At 38.8% G+C, this 22,605-nt stretch overlaps 1 long non-coding RNA gene across 8 annotated transcripts in view; it reads right to left on the bottom strand.

The window, feature by feature from the left end:
- The window catches only part of LOC110990906 (uncharacterized), a 77,008-nt gene extending 59,394 nt beyond the window's left edge, over positions 1-17,614 (bottom strand). For all 8 annotated transcript variants that reach the window (XR_015426878.1, XR_015426877.1, XR_015426881.1 and 5 more), the window contains exons 1-5: positions 17,530-17,614; positions 17,079-17,313; positions 16,566-16,661; positions 15,446-15,570; positions 14,677-14,778 (exon numbers count right to left, since the gene is read on the bottom strand). This is a non-coding gene — a long non-coding RNA (uncharacterized LOC110990906). The remainder of the gene's footprint in view (positions 1-14,676; positions 14,779-15,445; positions 15,571-16,565; positions 16,662-17,078; positions 17,314-17,529) is intronic.
- Positions 17,615-22,605: the final 4,991 nt, after the last annotated feature.

Here is a 22,605-nt window from a genome sequence, read left to right as displayed (position 1 = left end):
TGGAAAAGAACTCGCCTTTAGTTTGGCAGCTATTTCCCTAACTACTGCAAATATGGATATGAAACTTATATGAATGGATAGAGGAATATGTGGCCTTTCAGATGACACCACGATTGCCACATTTAGATAATTCTCAGACCTTTTATTCTCGATTATATGAAGCATTCTCTGCGTGGGATAAGGACCAGTATAGCGCAGACGAAGCCAGAAGTCCGCAAAAAAAAGAGGCAGTTGGAAAAGAACCCGCACTTCCTTTTGCATCTATTTGCCAACTATTGCAAATATGGATATGACACTCATATGAATGGACAGGGAAACATGTAGCCCTTCAGATGACACCATGATTGCCAGATTTAGATAATTCTCAGACCTTTTATGCTCGATTATATGAAGAATTCTCTGCTTGGGATAAGGACCGGTATATCGCAGACAAAGGCAGAATTCCGAAAAAAATATCAGGCAATTGGACACGAACTTGCATTTCCTTTGGAATATATTTCCCTAACTACTGCAAATATGGATATGAAACTTATATGAATGGATAGAGGAACATGTGGCCTTTCAGATGATACCAAGATTGCCAGATTAAGATAATTCTCAGACCTTTTATGCTCGATTATATGAAGCATATTCTGCGTGGGATAAGGACTAGTGTAGTGCAGACGAAGCCAGAATTCCGCAAAAAAAAGGAGACTGTTGGAAAAGAACTCACACTTCCTTTGGCAGCTATTTCCCTTACTACTGCAAATATGGATATGAAACTTATATAAATGGACAGAGGAACATATGGCCGTTCAGATGACACCAAGATTGCCAGATTTAAATAATTCTCAGACCTTTTATGCTCGATTGTATGAAACATTCTCTGAGCAGGATGAGGACCGGTATATTGCAGACGAAGCCAGATTTCCGCAAAAAAAAAGGAGGCAGTCGGATAAGAACTCGCACTTCCTTTTGCAGCCATTTACCAACTATTGCAAATATGGATATGAAACTCATATGAATGGACAGGGAAACATGTAGCCCTTTAGATGACACCATGATTGCCAGATTTAGATAATTCTCAGACCTTTTATGCTCGATCATATGAAGCATATTCTGCGTGGGATAAGGACTAGTGTAGGGCAGACGAAGCCAGAATTCCGCAAAAAAAAGGAGGCAGTTGGAAAAGAACTCGCACTTCCTTTTGCAGCTATTTGCCAACTATTGCAAATATGGATATGAAACCCATATGAATGGACAGGGAAACATGTAGCCCTTCAGATGACACCATGATTGCCAGATTTAGATAATTCTCAGACCTTTTATGCTCGATTATATGAAGCATTCTCTGCTTGGGATAAGGACCAGTATAGCGCAGACGAAGCCAGAATTCCGCAAAAAAAAGAGGCAGTTGGAAAAGAACTCGCACTTCCTTTTTCATCTATTTGCCAACTATTGCAAATATGGATATGACACTCATATGAATGGACAGGGAAACATGTAGCCCTTCAGATGACACCATGATTGCCAGATTTAGATAATTCTCAGACCTTTTATGCTCGATTATATGAAGAATTCTCTGCTTGGGATAAGGACCGGTATATCGCAGACAAAGGCAGAATTCCGAAAAAAATATCAGGCAATTGGACACGAACTTGCATTTCCTTTGGAATATATTTCCCTAACTACTGCAAATATGGATATGAAACTTATATGAATGGATAGAGGAACATGTGGCCTTTCAGATGATACCAAGATTGCCAGATTAAGATAATTCTCAGACCTTTTATGCTCGATTATATGAAGCATATTCTGCGTGGGATAAGGACTAGTGTAGTGCAGACGAAGCCAGAATTCCGCAAAAAAAAGGAGACTGTTGGAAAAGAACTCACACTTCCTTTGGCAGCTATTTCCCTTACTACTGCAAATATGGATATGAAACTTATATAAATGGACAGAGGAACATATGGCCGTTCAGATGACACCAAGATTGCCAGATTTAAATAATTCTCAGACCTTTTATGCTCGATTGTATGAAACATTCTCTGAGCAGGATGAGGACCGGTATATTGCAGACGAAGCCAGATTTCCGCAAAAAAAAAGGAGGCAGTTGGATAAGAACTCGCACTTCCTTTTGCAGCCATTTACCAACTATTGCAAATATGGATATGAAACTCATATGAATGGACAGGGAAACATGTAGCCCTTTAGATGACACCATGATTGCCAGATTTAGATAATTCTCAGACCTTTTATGCTCGATTATATGAAGCAGTCTCTGCGTGGGATAAGGACCAGTGTAGCGCAGACGAAGCCATAATTCAGCAAAAAAAAGGAGGCAGTTGGAAAAGAACTTGCACTTCCTTTTGCAGCTATTTGCCAACTATTGCAAATATGGATATGAAACCCATATGAATGGATAGGGAAACATGTAGCCCTTCAGATGACACCATGATTGCCAGATTTAGATAATTCTCAGACCTTTTATGCTCGATTATATGAAGCATTCTCTGCTTGGGATAAGGACCGGTATATCGCAGACGAAGGCAGAATTCCGCAAAAATATCAGGCAATTGGACACGAACTTGCATTTCCTTTGGAAGATATTTCCCTAACTACTGCAAATATGGATATGAAACTTATATGAATGGATAGGACAAAATGTGGCTTTTCAGATGACACAAAGATTGCCAGAATTAGATACTTCTAGGACCTTTTAGGCTCGATTATGTCAAGCATTCTCTGCGCAGGATAAGGACCAGTATAGTGCAGGGGAAGCCAGAATTCCGCCATAAAAAGGAGGCAGTTGGAAAAGAACTCACACTTCCTTTGGCAGCTATTTCCCTTACTACTGCAAATATGGATATGAAACTTATATGAATGGACAGAGGAACATATGGCCGTTCAGATGACACCAAGATTGCCAGATTTAAATAATTCTCAGACATTTTATGCTCGATTGTATGAAACATTCTCTGAGCAGGATGAGGACCGGTATATTGCAGACGAAGCCAGATTTCCGTAAAAAAGGAGGCAGTTGGAAAAGAAATCGCACTTCCTTTGGCAACTATTTGCCAACTACTGCAAATATGGATATGAAACTTATATGAATGGATAGAAGAACATGTGGCCTTTCAGATGACAGCAAGATTACCAGATTTAGATAATTCTCAGACCTTTTATGCTCGATTATATGAAGCATATTCTGCGTGGGATAAGGACTAGTGTAGAGCAGACGAAGCCAGAATTCTGCAAAAAGGAGGAGACAGTTGGAAATCAACTCGAACTTAGTTTGGCAGCTATTTCCCTACCTACTGCAAATATGGATATGAAACCCATATGAATGGACAGGGAAACATGTAGCCCTTCAGATGACACCATGATTGCCAGATTTAGATAATTCTCAGACCTTTTATTCTCGATTATATGAAGCATTCTCTGCGTGGGATAAGGACCAGTATAGCGCAGACGAAGCCAGAAGTCCGCAAAAAAAAGAGGCAGTTGGAAAAGAACCCGCACTTCCTTTTGCATCTATTTGCCAACTATTGCAAATATGGATATGACACTCATATGAATGGACAGGGAAACATGTAGCCCTTCAGATGACACCATGATTGCCAGATTTAGATAATTCTCAGACCTTTTATGCTCGATTATATGAAGAATTCTCTGCTTGGGATAAGGACCGGTATATCGCAGACAAAGGCAGAATTCCGAAAAAATATCAGGCAATTGGACACCAACTTGCATTTCCTTTGGAATATATTTCCTTAACTACTGCAAATATGGATATGAAACTTATATGAATGGATAGAGGAACATGTGGCCTTTCAGATGATACCAAGATTGCCAGATTAAGATAATTCTCAGACCTTTTATGCTCGATTATATGAAGCATATTCTGCGTGGGATAAGGACTAGTGTAGTGCAGACGAAGCCAGAATTCCGCAAAAAAAAGGAGACTGTTGGAAAAGAACTCACACTTCCTTTGGCAGCTATTTCCCTTACTACTGCAAATATGGATATGAAACTTATATAAATGGACAGAGGAACATATGGCCGTTCAGATGACACCAAGATTGCCAGATTTAAATAATTCTCAGACCTTTTATGCTCGATTGTATGAAACATTCTCTGAGCAGGATGAGGACCGGTATATTGCAGACGAAGCCAGATTTCCGCAAAAAAAAAGAGGCAGTTGGAAAAGAACTCGCACTTCCTTTTGCAGCCATTTACCAACTATTGCAAATATGGATATGAAACTCATATGAATGGACAGGGAAACATGTAGCCCTTCAGATGACACCATGATTGCCAGATTTAGATAATTCTCAGACCTTTTATGCTCGATCATATGAAGCATATTCTGCGTGGGATAAGGACTAGTGTAGCGCAGACGAAGGCAGAATTCCGCAACAAAAAGGAGGCGGTTGGAAAAGAACTCGCACTTTCTTTAGCAGCTATTTGCCAACTATTGCAAATATGGAAATGAAACTCATATGAATGGACAGGGAAACATGTGGCCTTTCAGATGACACCACGATTGCCAGATTTAGATAATTCTCAGACCTTTTATGCTCGATTATATGAAGCATTCTCTGCTTGGGATAAGGACCGGTATATCGCAGACGAAGGCAGAATTCCGCAAAAATATCAGGCAATTGGACACGAACTTGCATTTCCTTTGGAAGATATTTCCCTAACTACTGCAAATATGGATATGAAACTTATATGAATGGATAGGACAAAATGTGGCTTTTCAGATGACACAAAGATTGCCAGAATTAGATACTTCTAGGACCTTTTAGGCTCGATTATGTCAAGCATTCTCTGCGCAGGATAAGGACCAGTATAGTGCAGGGGAAGCCAGAATTCCGCCAAAAAGGAGGCAGTTGGAAAAGAACTCGCACTTCCTTTGGCAGCTATTTCTCTTACCACTGCAAATATGGATATGAAACTTATATGAATGGACAGATCAACATATGGCCTTTCAGATGACACCAAGATTGCCAGAGTATGAAACATTCTCTGAGCAGGATGAGGACCGGTATATTGCAGACGAAGCCAGATTTCCGTAAAAAAGGAGGCAGTTGGAAAAGAAATCGCACTTCTTTTGGCAACTATTTGCCAACTACTGCAAATATGGATATGAAACTTATATGAATGGATAGAAGAACATGTGGCCTTTCAGATGACAGCAAGATTACCAGATTTAGATAATTCTCAGACCTTTTATGCTCGATTATATGAAGCATATTCTGCATGGGATAAGGACTAGTGTAGCGCAGACGAAGCCAGAATTCCGCAAAAAGGAGGAGACAGTTGGAAAACAACTCGAACTTAGTTTGGCAGCTATTTCCCTACCTACTGCAAATATGGATATGAAACGTATATGAATGGATAGAGGAACATGTGGCCTTTCAGATGACACCAACATTGCCAGATTTAGATAATTCTCAGACCTTTTATGCTCGATTATATGGAGTAGTCTCTGCGTGGGATAAGGACCAGTACAGTGCAGACGAAGCCAGAATTCCGCAACAAAAAGGAGGCGGTTGGAAAAGAACTTGCCTTTAGTTTGGCAGCTATTTTCCTAACTACTGCAAATATGGATATGAAACTCATATGAATGGACAGGGGAAGATCTGGCCTTTCAGATGACACAAAGATTGCCAGAATTAGATACTTCTCAGACCTTTTAGGCTCGATTATGTCAAGCATTCTCTGCGCAGGATAAGGACCAGTATAGTGCAGTGGGAAGCCAGAATTCCGCCAAAAAAGGAGGCAGTTGGAAAAGAACTCGCACTTCCTTTGGCAGCTATTTCCCTAACTACTGCAAATATGGATATGAAATTTATATGAATGGATAGAGGAACATATGGCCTTTTCGATGACACCGAGAGTGCCAGATTTAGATAATTCTCAGACCTTTTATGCTCGATTATATGAAGCATTCTCTGGGCAGGATAAGGACCATAGCGCAGTATGCAGAATTCCGCAAAAATATCAGGCAGTTTGACACAAACTTGCATTTCGTTTAGCAGATATTTCCCTAACTACCGCAAAAATGGACATGAAACTTATATCAATGGATAGAGGAACATGTGGCCTTTCAGATGACATCAAGAATGCAAGATGTAGGTAATTTGAAGACATTTAATGCTGGGAAATATGAAGCATTCTCTGGGCGAGAACAGCACCCGGCGCAGCGCAAAGTCTGAATTTCGCAAAAATATAAAGCAGTCAGAAATAACTCGCACTTCCTTTTGCAGATATATCCCTAACTACTGTAAATCCTGATATAAAACTTATATTAATCTATAGAGGAAGATGTGCCCTTTGAGGTGACACAAAGATTGCCAGATTTTGATGATTAAAAGGCCTTTTATGCTCGAATACATGAAGCAATGTCTGTGCGATTACAGGACCCGGTATACCGCAAAGTCAGACTTACGCAAAAATATAAGGGTAATGTATATAACAGCCCATGTACAGGGTATCTATATTGCCTTGCAAATGAACAGGAGTCCCTATAATGACAGTAATCTACGGAGTGATGCATTTATTTAGAATAACATTCTAACACACTGGAGTCCCTGTAGTGAGGGAAATCTATGGAGTCACCATGTTGACAGTAAACTATGGAGTGATGCAATTATCTTCATTCTCATCTTTAAAAATTTAGGAACCCATAATGACAGTATTCTTTGTCGTGATGCAGGTATCTTTATGAACATCCTGATAAATTTGGGACCCATATGACGTTAATTTTCGGAGTAATGTATGTATCTATACTTCCTCGCTATAAACTGGAGTCCATATAATAATGGTTATCTATGGAGTGATGCAGGTATCTTCATTCTCATCTTTATAAATTTGGACCCCATATAATGACGGTAATCTACGGAGCAATGCATGTATCTATACTCCCTTGCTTATAGACTTGAGTCCCTATAATGACTGTAATCTGTGGAATCTCCATATTGACGGTAATATATGGAGTGATGTATATGGATCTCGTTTACATGACTATAGTACACTGGAGTCCCTATAATGACGGCAATCTGTGGAGTCCCCATATTGACGGTAATATATGGAGTGATGTATGTATTCTACATTCTCATGGTGATACAATCTGTGGAGTCCCCATATTGACGGTAATATATGGAGTGATGTATGTATTCTACATTCTCATGTTGATACTCTGTTGTCCCCATAATGACGGTAATGTATGGAGTAATATATGTATCTACAGGGTGTCCCAGAAAAAACTTCACCCTGAGGAAAGGGGTTAATATGCCCATACCATGAGATATTATTATAATGTAAAAGGATCTCCGAAAAGTAGAAGCAGTATTCTTTCTATTAAACAATACCTTGGTGGATATCCCTCATGTCATGCATGACTGAGCACAATAATGACGGCAAACTATGGAGTCCGTATATTGACGGTGATCTATGGAGTTATGTATGTATCTACATTCTCATGTTGGTACTCTGTTGTACCCATATTGACGGTAGTCTATTGACTGATGCACGTATATTCATTCTCATGAATTTGGGACCCCATACTGAGGGTAATCTGTCTAGTCCCCATATTGACGGTAGTCTATTGACTGATGCACATATAATTTATGGACTAATTTATGTATGTACATTCTCATGCTGATACACTGATGTCCTCATATTGACGGCAATCTATGGAATTATGAAGGTATCTTCATATTGATAGTAGGCCTAATCTAATCTAGCTAATACACTAGAGATCATATAATAACGGTAATCTATGCAGTCCAAGTATTGACGATGATCTATGAGTGAGATGTATGTTTATACATTCTCATGCTGACTTTTGTCCCCATATTGATGGTAATCTGTAGAGTCTTGCAGGTATCTTATTTCTCATCCTTATAAATTTCGGACTCCATAATGTTTAAGTTAAGGGTAGGGCATCAAAAAGACACCGTATCTTTCTAACTCAATCGCACAATTTCTAAGTACCTGCACGATTTGAGTCTTGGACTATTGACGAATTGATTTCTTGGAAAAATTTAAATTTGTTGAGCTTCAGTTATGTTGAAATTCTTAGGGGAATATATCAAAATGCAGCAAATGGGCCAGAGGGAAATATGTGCAACTTTGTTTTCAAGCTAGGGCTATAAAAGGACTCCATATCTGTATAACTAAATCGCGAAATTTTCTAATACCCCCACAATTTGTGTCTTGGACTAATGAGGAACTGATTTCTTGAAAACTTTAGATTTGTGGAGCTTCAGTTATGTTTGAATTCATAGTGGAATACATCGTATTGCAGCAAATGAGAAAGGGAGGAATATGTACGATTTTTTTAAAGTTAAGGGTAGGGCTATAAAAGACTCCGTATCTGTCTAACTAAATCACCATATTTCAAAATACTTGTGCGATTTAAGTTTTAGATATTTAGATATTTTGGGAGCTGCAGTTATGTTGGAATTCTTAGGAAATGTTGCTATGCAGCAAATGAGATATGAAATCGTACATATGAAACATGTACGATTTTCTTTTTAAAGTGAAGGGTAGGACAACAAAAAGACTCAATATCTGTCTAACTAAATCACCAAATTTCTAAATCCTGCACGATTCTAGTCTTGGACATTTGCGGAATTTCTGTCTTGAAAAAGTTCGAATTTTGGAGCTTCAGTTATGTCGGAATTCATTGGGGAAAGCCTCGTAATGCACCAAATGTGGTAGGGTCAAAATAATATGTGCAAATTCCCAAAGTTGAGGGTAGGGCTTCAAAAAAACTCTATAGTAAATAGCTAAATGTCCAAAAACCTGCACAATTTCAGTCTTGGACTATTCAGGAATTGATCTCTTGAATTTTTTTTTTAATTTTCGAGCTTAAGTTATATGTTGCAATTCAGACGAGAAAACATTAGAATAAAGAAAATGCGGTAGGGTCAAATATGTACGAATTTTAAAAGTTAGGATAAGGCGACTTAATAAAAGTCTTACTAAATAGCCAGATTTCTAAATATCAGCACAGTTTGAGTCTTGGAATATTGAGGAATGGATTTTATTCAAAAATTTAGATTTGGAGCTTTAGTTAGGTTGGAACTCAGACTGGAAAACATCGGGGAAAAAGGGATGAAACAGGCTTAAATATATACGAATTTCTAAAGATAAGGCAGAGGAAACAAGAGACTCAGTATCTGTCTAAATAAATAGCTAAATGTGTAAACACCTGCACTATTTGAGTCTTGGACTATTCAGGTTGTGATTCCTTGAAAAGTTTTAATTTTTGGAGCTTAACTTATAAATATTCAGACGGGAATACATCGGAATGCAGCGAATGCGTTAGGTTAAAATTTTTACGAATTTCCAAAGTTTAAAGAAGGGCTAAGAAAATACTCAAAACCAGTGTAACTAAACAGCCAAATTTCAAACTATCTCTATCTAAACCTGAGTCTTGGACTATTGAGGAATTGATTTCTTCAAAAAGTTTGATCCATGCACCTTTAGTTATGTTGGAATTCAGACTGGACTAAACATGGGGGTGCAGCAAATGAGATAGGTGAACAAATTTCAGAATTAAAGGGTCGTATAGCAAATTGACAAAATATCGAAAAACCTAAATCACCAAATTCAGAAATAACTGCAAGATTTGAAACTTGGACTACTTACTATTTTAGATCTTGAAATAGTTAGATGTTAGGAGCTTTAAATATGTGCAATTGAGAAGGATTTCAATGCAGCAAATAAGATGAGTGGAATATGTACGAAGTTGAGGATATAAGGGTAGAGCAGCAAAATGAATAAATACCTAAATAATTAAATGACCTAAAATTAAAAGTCCTAAATAATAGCACAATGGAACAAATTGAACCAAAAGAGGTGAACAACAAAAAACAAGCAGTGGAATGTAAACTTTTTCCTAACTTCATTTCATTTTCCTGAAACTTTAAAAACGTCAACGAATGGAGAACAAGTGCCCTTTCAGTAGCTGTCGAGAACGCCATATTTGGACAATTTTCAAACCTTATACTGAAACATATTGAGCCATTTATGCATGGAAACACGAACGGTAAAGTAAAAAGTAGTGGGACAAAAACTCTTGCCTACCTTTGCTAATATTTCCCTATCTAGAACAGCAGGATAATCAAAATTTCTTCAATAGAGAGTGGAACTTATTCTCTGTCAGGCAGTACTAGAAAAGAGAATTGAACAAAAGTTACAAGCAGTAGGACAAGGTTTGCCTTTTTTGCCAACATTTTCCTAACATGGACATGAAACGTGCTCTTTTACACGGTACTGGGATTGCCAGATTAAGACAATTTTTAGACGTTCTTTGGTCGAACATATGGAGCTGTATTTGCGCGGGATGAGGAATGGTAATGTGAGGACGAATGCAGAAATTCACAAAAAACAGCAACCAGTCTGAGAAAAATTCGTCCTCTTTCTCCCATATTTCCCTAAACACATCAAGGATGGATATGAAACGTATCAATTATTAGAACATACGCCCTTTCGGATAGTGGTAGGATTGCTAGATTTGGACAATCTTCACACCTGTTAAGTTCGAATGCATATAACCATCTTTGTGCGGGAGGAGGACTGCTAAAGTGTGGAGAAAGGGGAAAAGTCACGAATCTGGCAAGCAGTTACAGATCCCTTGTCTTCTTTTTTCGTGTATTTCCCCAATAACTAGAAATATAAAACCTATGTTATCTGATGAAGGAAAGTGTGCCCTTTCATATGTCGCCGAGACTGTTAGATTTGAAGCACTTTTAGACCTGTAATGCCCGGGTATAGGGAGCCATCTTCACTGGGGAAGATCAAGGACCGGCAAAATGTGGCAAAGGGAAATTGAACAAAAGTAGCAAGCATCAGGACCCTAATGCGCAAATATTGAGCCATGTGCGCAGGAAGAGGATCAGTAGAGTGTGCACAAAGGGACAATTGCACAAAAATAACAAGCAGTGAGACATGAACTCTTGCCTTTTTCGATGGGTATTTCCCTAATAATAACAAATTTGGATCTGAAACTTCGACTAATGGACAGAGGAATATGTACTATTTCAGATGCCGCCATGAATGCCACATTTGGACAAATTTCTGCACTTTTATGCTCGAATATAATGGAGCCAGGAAGATGCAATGGTCCAGCCACTGGACGCAAGGGTGGGGGGATGCCCCTGCCACAATTTTGTTCACTAAAAATACTTTGTAGGTGTGTGAGAAAGGGAGTAATGGGTATATCAGCACCAATACCCTAAGAAAACAATACCAAGACATAAAAACAAGGATGTCACGACCGTCACGCTTCTGAAAGTTCTTCTTCCCCAAAATCATGCTGAATAAGCCCGAAACTGTATTCAGTTTGGACCCCCCCCCGGCCAAAGCTGGATTTGCTGCTGGGAAGACCAGTAATGTGTGAACAAAGGACAAATCGCAAAAACACAGGAAGCACTAGCTCAGCCAAGAACTCTTGCCTTGTTCAGCATATTATGAATATGGAACTTACGTCAATGGATAGAGGAACATGTGCCCTTTGATTGTCATCATGTCTACCACATGTCAAGCAATCTGAAACTTTTTTGGCTAAAATATTGCAATCACACTGTGCGCTGAAGTGTCTCTGTAAAGTGAGAACAAAGAGCAGTGGGACAACTCTAGCCTTCTTTCGCAGGTATTTCCAAAGCTTCAGCTTAAATATGGGCAGGAAAATTATCTCAATGGACAGAGAAATATTTACCGTCTCTGAAGATATCAAGGTCAGCCCATTTTGACCGTTTCAGAATATTTACTGTAAACTCGGCTATGGAGACATGTAGCGGCAGACGCAGACCGACTACCGTGTGTACAAAGCGAAAACGAACGAAATAGGGAGCATTTCTAAGGAAAACTCTGACCCCCCATGTCTGTTCTGTTACAAAATGGCATGAAATTTTCTATTTGGATGATAAACATATAACCTTTCCAAAGACTCCGGGATCAGCCCATCTCTTGACAATTTAATATCGGATATGGAGACAACGTGGCGTGTATTTGACATGTGTAGCATGCAAAACCAAAACAATATGAAACCTTTTTGTTTAATGTTTCCAAATATCAAAATAAAATTTTCTCCAGGGGATAGTGAAATTTGCATCCTTGTCGAGTCACCCCAAGCTCGCCCATTCGGACCATTTGTCAACCTACTTAACCTCGGAGATAAAAACTCTTCGTCGTAAAGAGACCAAGTAACGTGTGTACAATGAGGGAAACAATTTCATTTATTCGGCATTTTCCAAGATAAAGAATACAGCAACATTAAACAAAAACATATAACACAAAATACACTGAAATCACAAACACAAACTTACAAATGCCCGGAGAGGCACACTTACTCCAATAACTGTCACCCGTAAGACTTCATTTCTGAAGCTCCAGGTTTTACATAAACGTGCACACACATACACAATAAAGTAACAGCACAAGATTCAAGAAATGGCAAATAAATAAATCGAACAGAAAAAATATATACAGTTGGCAAAATAATATAAATATGACATACAAATACATTAAAATAACCAAAAAAAATTAATTACAGAAACAAATCAATCAATTAAACAATAAGTACCCCCAAACAATAAAAGAAATTTATTGTGTAAAAACCAAAAAAACAGAAAGACACCACGAAATAACAAAATACACTTGAATACCGACAAAAGCAAAACCATTGACACATCTGGCCCACATGGCAAATCCTAGGTATTCAAAAGCCCCCATTTTGTGCTTCCTTGCACCAAACAACACAGTGACCCTCCCACAACTTGCCAGTCCCAACGACCTTATTACAAGGGTACTCCACTGCAAATTCAATCAGTACTCTGTCAAGTTTCATATACTTTCAAATTCAAGTGGGTACTTGGTAAGTTGATCCGGTGTGGAAGGGTTATTTAAACCACTTCAGTTCTCAAACGTTCAGGTACATGTAGTTCATCTCAAGAGCATGTAATTGGCAAAATGATGAAGTTTTTGAATTCGTGCCCTAAGGTTTGTCCAGCCTGATCGTTTCAATATACCACCTGTTCACTAAGACTATCTCACGGTCAAAAGCTCTATGAAGACCTCTAACAACAAATGTAAGCAAAAGATGGATGCTTTTAGATTCACGTAAAGACAAATTCAATGTACATATGCAACCAATTCGTGTAATCCATTTTAAATCTTCTTCACTAGAGAATTATCCTGGTTGCTCAACGTTGAATTTTGTTGTAATTTGTCAATGTATAGGGTTTCTGTTGTGAAGGTACCAGATAGGCTACTTGTATTCCAGAATAGTCAACACTAGAAACTTGCAAGATGAAAGCAAGACATACTAAGTCTGTTTGATTTGGTAGTGACATGGACAAGATTTTCCCACGAAAATTTGTACTCATTTTCAGCTTCAAACTGCATGTTAACTAAGTAGTGACATGGACAAGATTTTCCCACGAAAATTTGTACTCATTTTCAGCTTCAAACTGCATGTTAACTAAGGTACAATTCAGGTCCACTATTTTCTTTGACCATCCTAGTATAAGCAAAACTTTGGTTTCCTTAGTAATGTATTGAGATGCATTTTATTAGCATGACAACATCTTTTGAAGCCATGAATATCTTGAAGGTCACCAGACTGACATTATACTGGCCTATACACAAGAGCATTGTTACAAAATAAAGTGCTAGCTGACACGATGTGATAAGGAAAGTCGTTGGTATACATAAGAACTGGATTGGGCTCAAGACACTTCCTTGAGGTACACCAGATGGTACAGAAAAACCATGCAAAGTAAACAACCTTTCAACAAAACCTTTTGCTGCCACCACAAGACAAACGGTCACTGCAACATTTGTCTCGTTATGATTCAGATTTTTATCCCTGATCCGATCTACTGCTTATATTTACTTGTATTTGTGCTTTTGTTGTTTTTACATAATTTTTGTTTAATTTTGCTTTGTTTGTTCTTGTGGTGGTCAAATAAATAAGAATAATTGAAGAGATGGTACCCATCATGATTAACCAAGGTAAACCTTTCGACCATTTGAAGACTATCGTCATACACAGGTCAAACTAACTACTAAAACAGATTGACTAACAAAAGTACAAGAGGGAGAAGATTACTAGCAAACATAATGACTGACCCAAGCTTTCGCCTTCATTTGTGTATAGTTCTCTTAAATGTGGGAATATCAGAATGAACATTCTTCAGTGGATATGTTCAACAAAATGACAACAAGATCAGTTGATTTTCACTAACCCTACAGTCACAGACAAAAGCTTAGTTTGGATTAGGCCTTATATAGAGCCAACTTTGCTGCAAAACCATCCAATTACAAAACCATCTTACAAATGGGAAACCAGGAAGCAGAACTCCCCTAAGTATTCACCTTCATTAAATAAGACTTGACGCTTTACATGGTGGAGACTAAAAACAGGGCTTGTGGTTACATCATGTGGATAGATCTCCCTTGGAAGAGGTATGGTTCTGATAAGAACTGTAGAGTGTGTGCTTGACGTTTCATCCAGCATGCTCTCGTCATCCTCCAGAGAGGAGCCTAATAAGCCATGCTCCAGATTTTACAGAACAATTGTACATGTATACAAAATTATGTACAAATATCGTTTCAAAATCTGGAACATGCCTTTCATTGTTAGGCTCAAATCAGAACATGATATAAAGTGCTTACCGAGTGAGTTGTGTCGTCAGTAATGCCAGTTGCCAGTGATGCGTTAAACTCCAGAAAACTGTCTCCAAGGGACTTGGTCTTGTCTCTTCATCAACGCTACAGCTAATAAAACCACAGAGTCAAGTCAACAAAGATCATGGACAAATAGCATACAAGTAGACATCACTGCGATGTCTTTATAGTCTTTAACTCTCATTTTCGTATTGACTTTTGTTTCAACTCTCTTCAATTGTTGGTTGATCAGCAAACACAACTCCTGAAAAGTCATAATTCTAAAGCTTCGAAGCAGCCATTTTAAACTGACACCCCTTCTACTTTCTTGGGCTCTTTCAACAGCCCCAGAAAGAAGAAAATTTAGACAGTCCAAAATCGTCTGATTCAATAGGATTTTGCATACACCAAAGGGGGTTGGGCCAAACACTCTCTGATATTTCAAGTTTTACCTGCCATCCAAAATTTATCAATGGTATTAAATTATGGCTCCCCATACACAGGTATGTCACCCAGCTTTACGCAAAAATTAAATTAATCCATAGAGAAGGACCTCCGTCCCTGTCAACTTTTGGAAAAGTGAAAAGACCTGTAACAAAATGACGTCATGCTTAGTTTCCTAAAGCAGTGAGGTGGGAAGCAATAACTGTCCAAGTAAAAAAATAATAGCTTGACATCATAATGTTTTGGGTCCATATATGAAATATATATGAGTCCACAGGGGACTGAATCAGTGAATTATACCTTTGGAATAACCAACAACATTGGACCCACGTACCTTTTACACAGCAGGCAGCAGCAAAAGATCACAGTCCGATCACCTCATCAACGAGCACAGGAACCCCATCATCAAGAAGTTGGATGTACCATGAACAGCGGCTCACTCAGCGGCTTGTGCTCTGACTGAGATGGACACACAATACAGTCATTAAAAACATGCAGAAGGAAGAAATGACAATACAACATGAGTGTATTAGCTTGGATTAACTGATTCTCAGAGGGCAGTGGAGAATGAGAAAGATGGAGAAAAGTAAGTTATAAGTGCTTCCCTAAATGACCTTCTTCCAGGCATGTGGAACACCAAAGAATTATTGTCAAGATGGCTTACATCATACTTCCCAGCCAATGTTGAATCCTTGGTGTGTATGATAGAAGCCAGCCTGTGTTAAGGATATCATGAAAGAAACTCTGGCCGCACACGTTATTTATTCTGCATGCTGCCGCCATAGGCATGGAGAGCCTCAATCTGGCAGATTGTACAATCGTGTCACAATCAGCTTCTGAAACATTGTCCAATCGTACAGTATAAGATCCGACACAGCATGCACAGAATGACCAAGCAACATACATGGAAATCACTAAACCGATTTTGTAAAGATCAAGATCGAGATTCTGCATGCCTGGGGCGGCAGCGTGCAAAGAGCGAATTGTACCTACTGTGGGCTAGCATGCCATACTGCAACAACCTGATGCATTGCACCTTTCATGTATTTGACACAGAAAGATGGCTTCAGTGAGTAAAAAGTTGGCTGATAAAATAAAACAAGTCCAGATTTTTTTAAACAACCCTTGTGGAATGTGTACACTCATCCTTGTATGTAATTTGGATCCAGGAATGAGGACATTTCATTTCAGTACACTCCCCCTTCACTACAAGCAGCCTGTAGATGCAGCTTCTGTCTTATTTCTGTTCACTTTGGCACAAATTGTCCAACCATACCAAATAATTCCATCCATTTTTTGTAGTTTAATTCAACCCAACCTTAAAGGCCGGAAATTCTCATTAGTTGAAAACTTAAAGACAAAACCCAAGATCAAGATCTACAGGACAACCAGGCATTTCATTATTACCATAACCATGGACTAATATCAGAATATGATGTAGACTGTTTCCATACCTGTTGAGTAGTGTCACCAGTGATAAGATATCTCTGATTTGTTACACAGAGAACGACCTCCAGGGACGAGCTTGCTCTTGTCTCTCTGTCAAACTACTGAAATTAGGGAAACTAAACCATGTTTGAATTGCAATCTGTATTACTGGACACATGTGGAGGCCACAATTTCAAAATATATAGGTGCACTTTATTGAAAGCAGTGTCAAATCAACAAAGATCAGGGCCAAATAATATACAAGCCCACATCACTGGAGTTTCTCATATAAATCTTATTATCCTCTTAGTTGTCATTTTTCCATTTCTTTTCAATTGTTGCTTGATTAGCTAGTATATTTTATTATTCAAAACACCTTAAATACATGTACACTTCCCCAAAAGTCCTTTTCCTCAAGCCTGTAAGTAATGATTTAACATATTACATCCCTCAACCTTTTTTCAGTTCTTAAGATTTGTTTTCAACCAAGACTGCAAAACAAGGAGTGTTGATCTGGGGTTATATTTAAACAATCCCACCTGTTTTTTCAGCCAAGCAATCTCTTCAATCTGCCTTGAGTAGAAGCACAACTTAATTGGTTGAAAAGAGCCGTGTTGGTTGGGAGTATTCATTTTGTTGGTAGCGATGGGGCTACTACCATATCCTCGTCGTTCATGAACCAGTGATGCACAGTTAGTACCAAAGGAGCCTCTGATGCCAAGGAAATAGTGTTCTCTCTCAGTCCAACTAAAGGCCAATACAGGAGATCACATTCTGTGCAGAAAACATTCCCAAATTATAAACAGTATTAACCGTAACCTCCAAGGGTGCATGTGAAATCATAATAAAATCAGAGGATTTGGGGGACCATTTTACCTTTAATAGCTCCCCATATACATGTCACCCGGTATTTGGGCAAAATAAATATATTCACCAAGCATGATCCTTAAATAGACATAATGCTACAGTAAGAGATCACAGTACAATCACCTTAACAACAGTGGCCATCATCGAGAAATGACAAGAAGCTGGTCGTCCTGTAAGCAACGACTCATCAGCGTTTTGTGCTCTGGCTGAAAGGAATGCACATAACAGTCATTAAAACATGCAAAATAAAAAAATGGCAAGAAAATATGAGTGGAGGAGCCTGTTTGCCGATTCTCACAGGGCTTTGAAGGATCGGAAAGATGGAGAGAGCTGATTGAGAATTTGTAATTCACGTATGTGCACCCAGCACTGCCGGTGTTTCAATCTAGTTATACTTGGCATTTTATGGGGTGGTGCATTACAGGGGTAGCCATAATCCAGTCCCACCTCCTGCGACACGACTTCAAATTTTGATCAAAAGAGGCAGCAGTAGAGAGCCGTAGCCAATGTTCAATACTTTTGCATGCCCTATTCTCACATGGAGACGCCGCACCGTGTGTTGCCAACATAGAGTGCAACATAAACCGTTGAAAACATTTCATGTAGGGGTTTCACTGAAGATATACACGTACCCTACGTATATATTTGCAATGGATGTTTGTAATGACACACGTTAAAGCCAAAAATGCAAATGTTATTTAAATAGATATTGAGCCTCTTCATACAACAGTGTCATTAGAAGTGAGTATCATTCCATGACATAAATAAACTGAATTCTACAATATTCAAACATCAATTGAACTTTCGGTTAAGCAATGTGTTGCTGTGACAGAATAAAATCACAGTGCACTTGATTTTTAAGTTCTTGAATCTGGCTTTAATAACTTTTGAAAGCTAATGACCATCAGGATGACGTTTAGTTCAACGCTGGCTTCATATTTATGTGTTTCACATTCTTGTGAAAACCCCTATTGCAAGAATATCATGATTTGTTTTGCACAATGACGAGAATAAACAAATTTTCACTGCTTGAAAAAAACTACTGCATAGTTGACTACATAAGATCATTCACTCACAAAACAATCCAGCAAATGTCTCATTTCCATCACAAAAGCTAACTGGCATTCCAGTCTACAACCCTGAACAATAAGTAAAACTAAGTTGAGGAAGGAAACATACATGTACATGATAAGTGCTGCCACAAGAACCTTCGTATCTGAATGAGAATGACTGAGAGAGAGGGGGAGAGACAACGGAATAACAGACAGATGAATAACAGATAGACTGACAAACATACCGACAGCACATAGACAGATGAACAAAACAAAGAGGACAGTTATTTTGGAAACTAGACCTCTACCCATTGTATTTTCAGTACAGAAAGATTTAACGGTAAATAACCAAAATCATTTTGGCATAGAAGAATCTTTGAAAATAATCAAGTTGTATTCAGAAATGATTAGCACAACCTCCAATTTTAAGACTTTCATCATGCAATCAGTAAAGATCTCCATGCATGGCTCCATGCAACACAGACTTAAAGTATGAGGCCTACTTTCTACCCAATTTTTACCAAGTTCAGTGAAATATGTAGAAATTACAGATTGTATAATGTATTTCTATAATTCTGAACCTCAGTGGATAGGTCTAGTTAGTTTTAAAGACTTTGGCTTCCTGACAAATTCTCCTGGGTGTAAAGTAATGTTTTCTCTTCATTTACCGCATCAAATCATACTATCCTCCATTTTGTTTAGACTACTCATTGACTATCAAATTAGTAACTTCGGCCCTACATACAGGCTGGAGATTTTCATTGATTGAAAAATTTGTTGGACAAAAGTCATGTTTCAGACTAACAACACAGCTGTACACAGGCCCCTATTACTCCCTAGGCCTATTTTTTTCATTTTATCAACATTTACTGTTGGGCTGTTATCAGAAGTAGGCTAGCTAGCCTACAGTGCTTGTATAGCTTGAGCTGTTTCCAGACCTGCTGAGTACAATTAAGTGTCAAAATACATCCCAGATGTGCATTAATCTCACAAGAGTGTTCCTCGTCTCTCCATTACTGCTTCAAGTTAAGAAACCAAAGGAACCCCGTTAAAATCCCAGCCTGCATGCCTGACAGTCACTGTGGGGCCGCCATGTTTAAATACAGGGTGCACTAGTTACCACAGCAAAAGCAGTGTAAAATCAACAAAGCCAAGCCCAAACTTGTGGAGTTTGTGATACGGAAATCTCGTTATCGTCTTTGCCGTCATTTCTCCATTTATTTTCAATTGTTGGATGGTAAGCCAGTGGTATTTCTCACCTTTAAACTCACCTCCTGTGAAGTCACATTTGAACAAACCCGCCAACTTGGCCACACATGCGTTCTTGTGCGTAGGCATTGTAATGCTAATGCTCGCGCCACCATGGAAAACTGGTCGTCGATCAACTTGCGCACGTATTGAGCAGGGTACCAAGCAGGGGATAAAACAGCGCTGGTGATTGGCGCGCTTGAAATGGGCCCTCTCAGTGTGCACAAGCACGACCAAGATCTGAAGATAATGCAATTATTATTTTTTTTCGTAATGTAAATCAAAAGAATGACCACTATTGCAAAGAGAGAAAAAAAGCATCTCCCCAAACTGTATGCGAGTCAATTTGCATCAATCTTAAAAACCATGTATTTCCTACCCCCAAAGCCTGGACAAACGCGACCGTCTGAGGCTTGGGCTTCCGCAGAGCTACGGCTGGTCTATTGTCTACGCGTCTCCACGCATTTCCAATGGAGCGAAGACCTATACCGAGCTCTTGACAAGAGATTCGGATGCAGCCGTAGTTTACACCTTGAGTGCAACACACACCATGACGTCAAACTACAGTCAGTCGTAGAAAAGATGCTATACGAGACGTTATCTACCAAAAAATCAAAGTCACGTCCAAAATTCTGGGGATTCTAGCTAATTATACCTTTTTCAGGTTGCAATACCCCCTGAAGCGAAACCGATACTGGAATTCGATGTATTTTGTCGGCTTTCTTGACACGGGCTGCATGCATATGAGCAAACGATGGGTAACATAGAGTGGTACTTATTATTATATTATTTCGTGGGAACGAGATGATTTTGAGAGAACGAAATGATAATTCAAGGGAACGGAATTAAAAAAATCTTAATTGTGCCTGTTCCGTTAGGGGCTCCTTAGGTACTCGTAGAGAGGGACATCGAATGCAACTGTGCGTTTTTGAAAGTTGGGTCACACTCACTGTCCGACAGTAAATGCCCCCCCCAAAAAAAATCAAAATACATGTACATACAATGTAGGGCGGAAATAATGCCGCCCGGCGCTCCGAAGGAACGGGTTAGCCTTTCGACGGTTTTGTGTGTGTGGGGGGTTGTCGGATCAGGTCGACATTCAAGACAATGACCAGAAGCGGTTTTCTTTTGAATAAGGGTTTGATATGCTACATTTTTAATCAGTCCTTTCCCAAAATTATTGAGCATACTTTTGCCCTTTGCGGAATAACAGGTGAATCGCTGGACTGTTGGGCAACTTAAAGAGCATAACACTGTATGGGTAAATAAGTGGTGAAACAAAACCACTTTCTAAAACCGTGGGGCAAACCTATAACAGAGCCTGAAAGTTGACCCCTGATGGTGCGCTTCCGGAACACTTGGATAGGATAAATAACGAGCAAAGATGTTATAATTAGCTGTTTCGGCAACTCACAAAACAGGTATTGCTTTTCTGATTTTCTTAGCTGTTTCGGCAACAGCCTGAACAACTCTTTCTTTTCTGATTAATTTTTTTTATTTCCCTTTTGGCTTTTTGGCAAGTTGCGAAAAAGGCATTCCAGGCTTTTTGTTCTTTTTTTTTAGCTGTTTCGGCAACAGCCGGAAAAGCTCTTGCTTTTCTGATGATTTTTAGCTGTTTCAGCAACTTTGCAGAAACAGGTATTGTTTTTCTGATTATTTTGTTTTAGCTGCTTCGGCAACTTTGCCGAAACAAATATTGTTTTTCTGATTTTTTTTTCTTTTTCAACTCAATTCCTTTCACCAGTCGACCTTGGCAGTTTACTAAATCTGATCGACTTAAAACTTGGCAGACCTTTGGACCATCATCCAAGGACGGTCCTAGAAAAAATTCACAGTGATAACCTAAGTAGTTTATTTACTATTGATGTTTCTATTAATTAATTTTTCCACATAGACTTTGTACACAGATCGCACGCAGTTTTCGGACTGTCCTATATCAGGCTATGAGGGCGCTATTGCAGAATTACGGTTACACCTGCTTGGGCTTTCAATTTTCAACAAACTGTCCTATATTTAACCATGGATGGCGTTGTTGCGCAACATAGGGTTTGTACACACTTTGTCCAGCATAATGCGTGAGCAGTCCTCAACTTTGACCGAGAATTACTACCAGAACGAAAAAGAAATCAGACTAAAGTTTCCCTTCCGTTCGATCGCAAATATACCCAAGTGTGCAAATATTAAATAATATTTCATAAGTTTTTTCCCAGTTTAGACAAACATCACGTGACATGAAATTAAAGGAGCAGTTTTCCTGCACACGTGTTTCTAGGCCATTGACTTTGTACACGTTTTCGAGCCACAATTTTGGTAACTTTGCAATGTTTGATCGTTCCAAAGTGATAGCCAACGAAGACCCTGATGCAAGATTTAATGCAAAGGGATGACGTCATGATGACTTCATCACCTTATTTTATATTCATTTTTGAACATTAAATTTTTCCCCATAAATTTTTGTACACGTTTTTCTACTTAACACAAGTGAACAAGTAGTCTTTAACTTCGGCGCAAAATTACTATAAGAACGAAGGAGAAATCGGGTACTTTACGCTCTGTTATTTGATTTGAAATATGCATAAGAGTCCGAATATGAAGTAATATTTCAGTTGAAGTGCAAATCACGTGACATGAACTTAAAGGAGCAGTGTTTCCGCAAATGAGTTTTTTGCCTTAGACTTTGTACACGTTTTCAAGGCACAAATTTAAAACCTTTCCGATGTTTGATGGTTATCAAAGTGACAGCCAACAAAGACCGTGATACAAAAGTTATTGTAAGTAAAGGACGTCATGATGACGTTATCATGTCATTTATTCGTGATTTTTCAATATTTAGTTTAGCCCTTTGACTTTGTACACGTTTTGAAGCAAGCATTTGGGTTAGTTTGAGAGCTTTGATCAA

Source organism: Acanthaster planci, linkage group LG10 (assembly GCF_054643075.1).
Source record: "Acanthaster planci isolate LZ-2023a linkage group LG10, COTS_SCS, whole genome shotgun sequence".
Classification (NCBI taxonomy): Eukaryota; Metazoa; Echinodermata; class Asteroidea; order Valvatida; family Acanthasteridae; genus Acanthaster; species Acanthaster planci.
The sequence above is the reverse complement of the archived record's forward strand: the minus strand, read 5'-3'. Positions and strand labels throughout refer to the sequence as shown.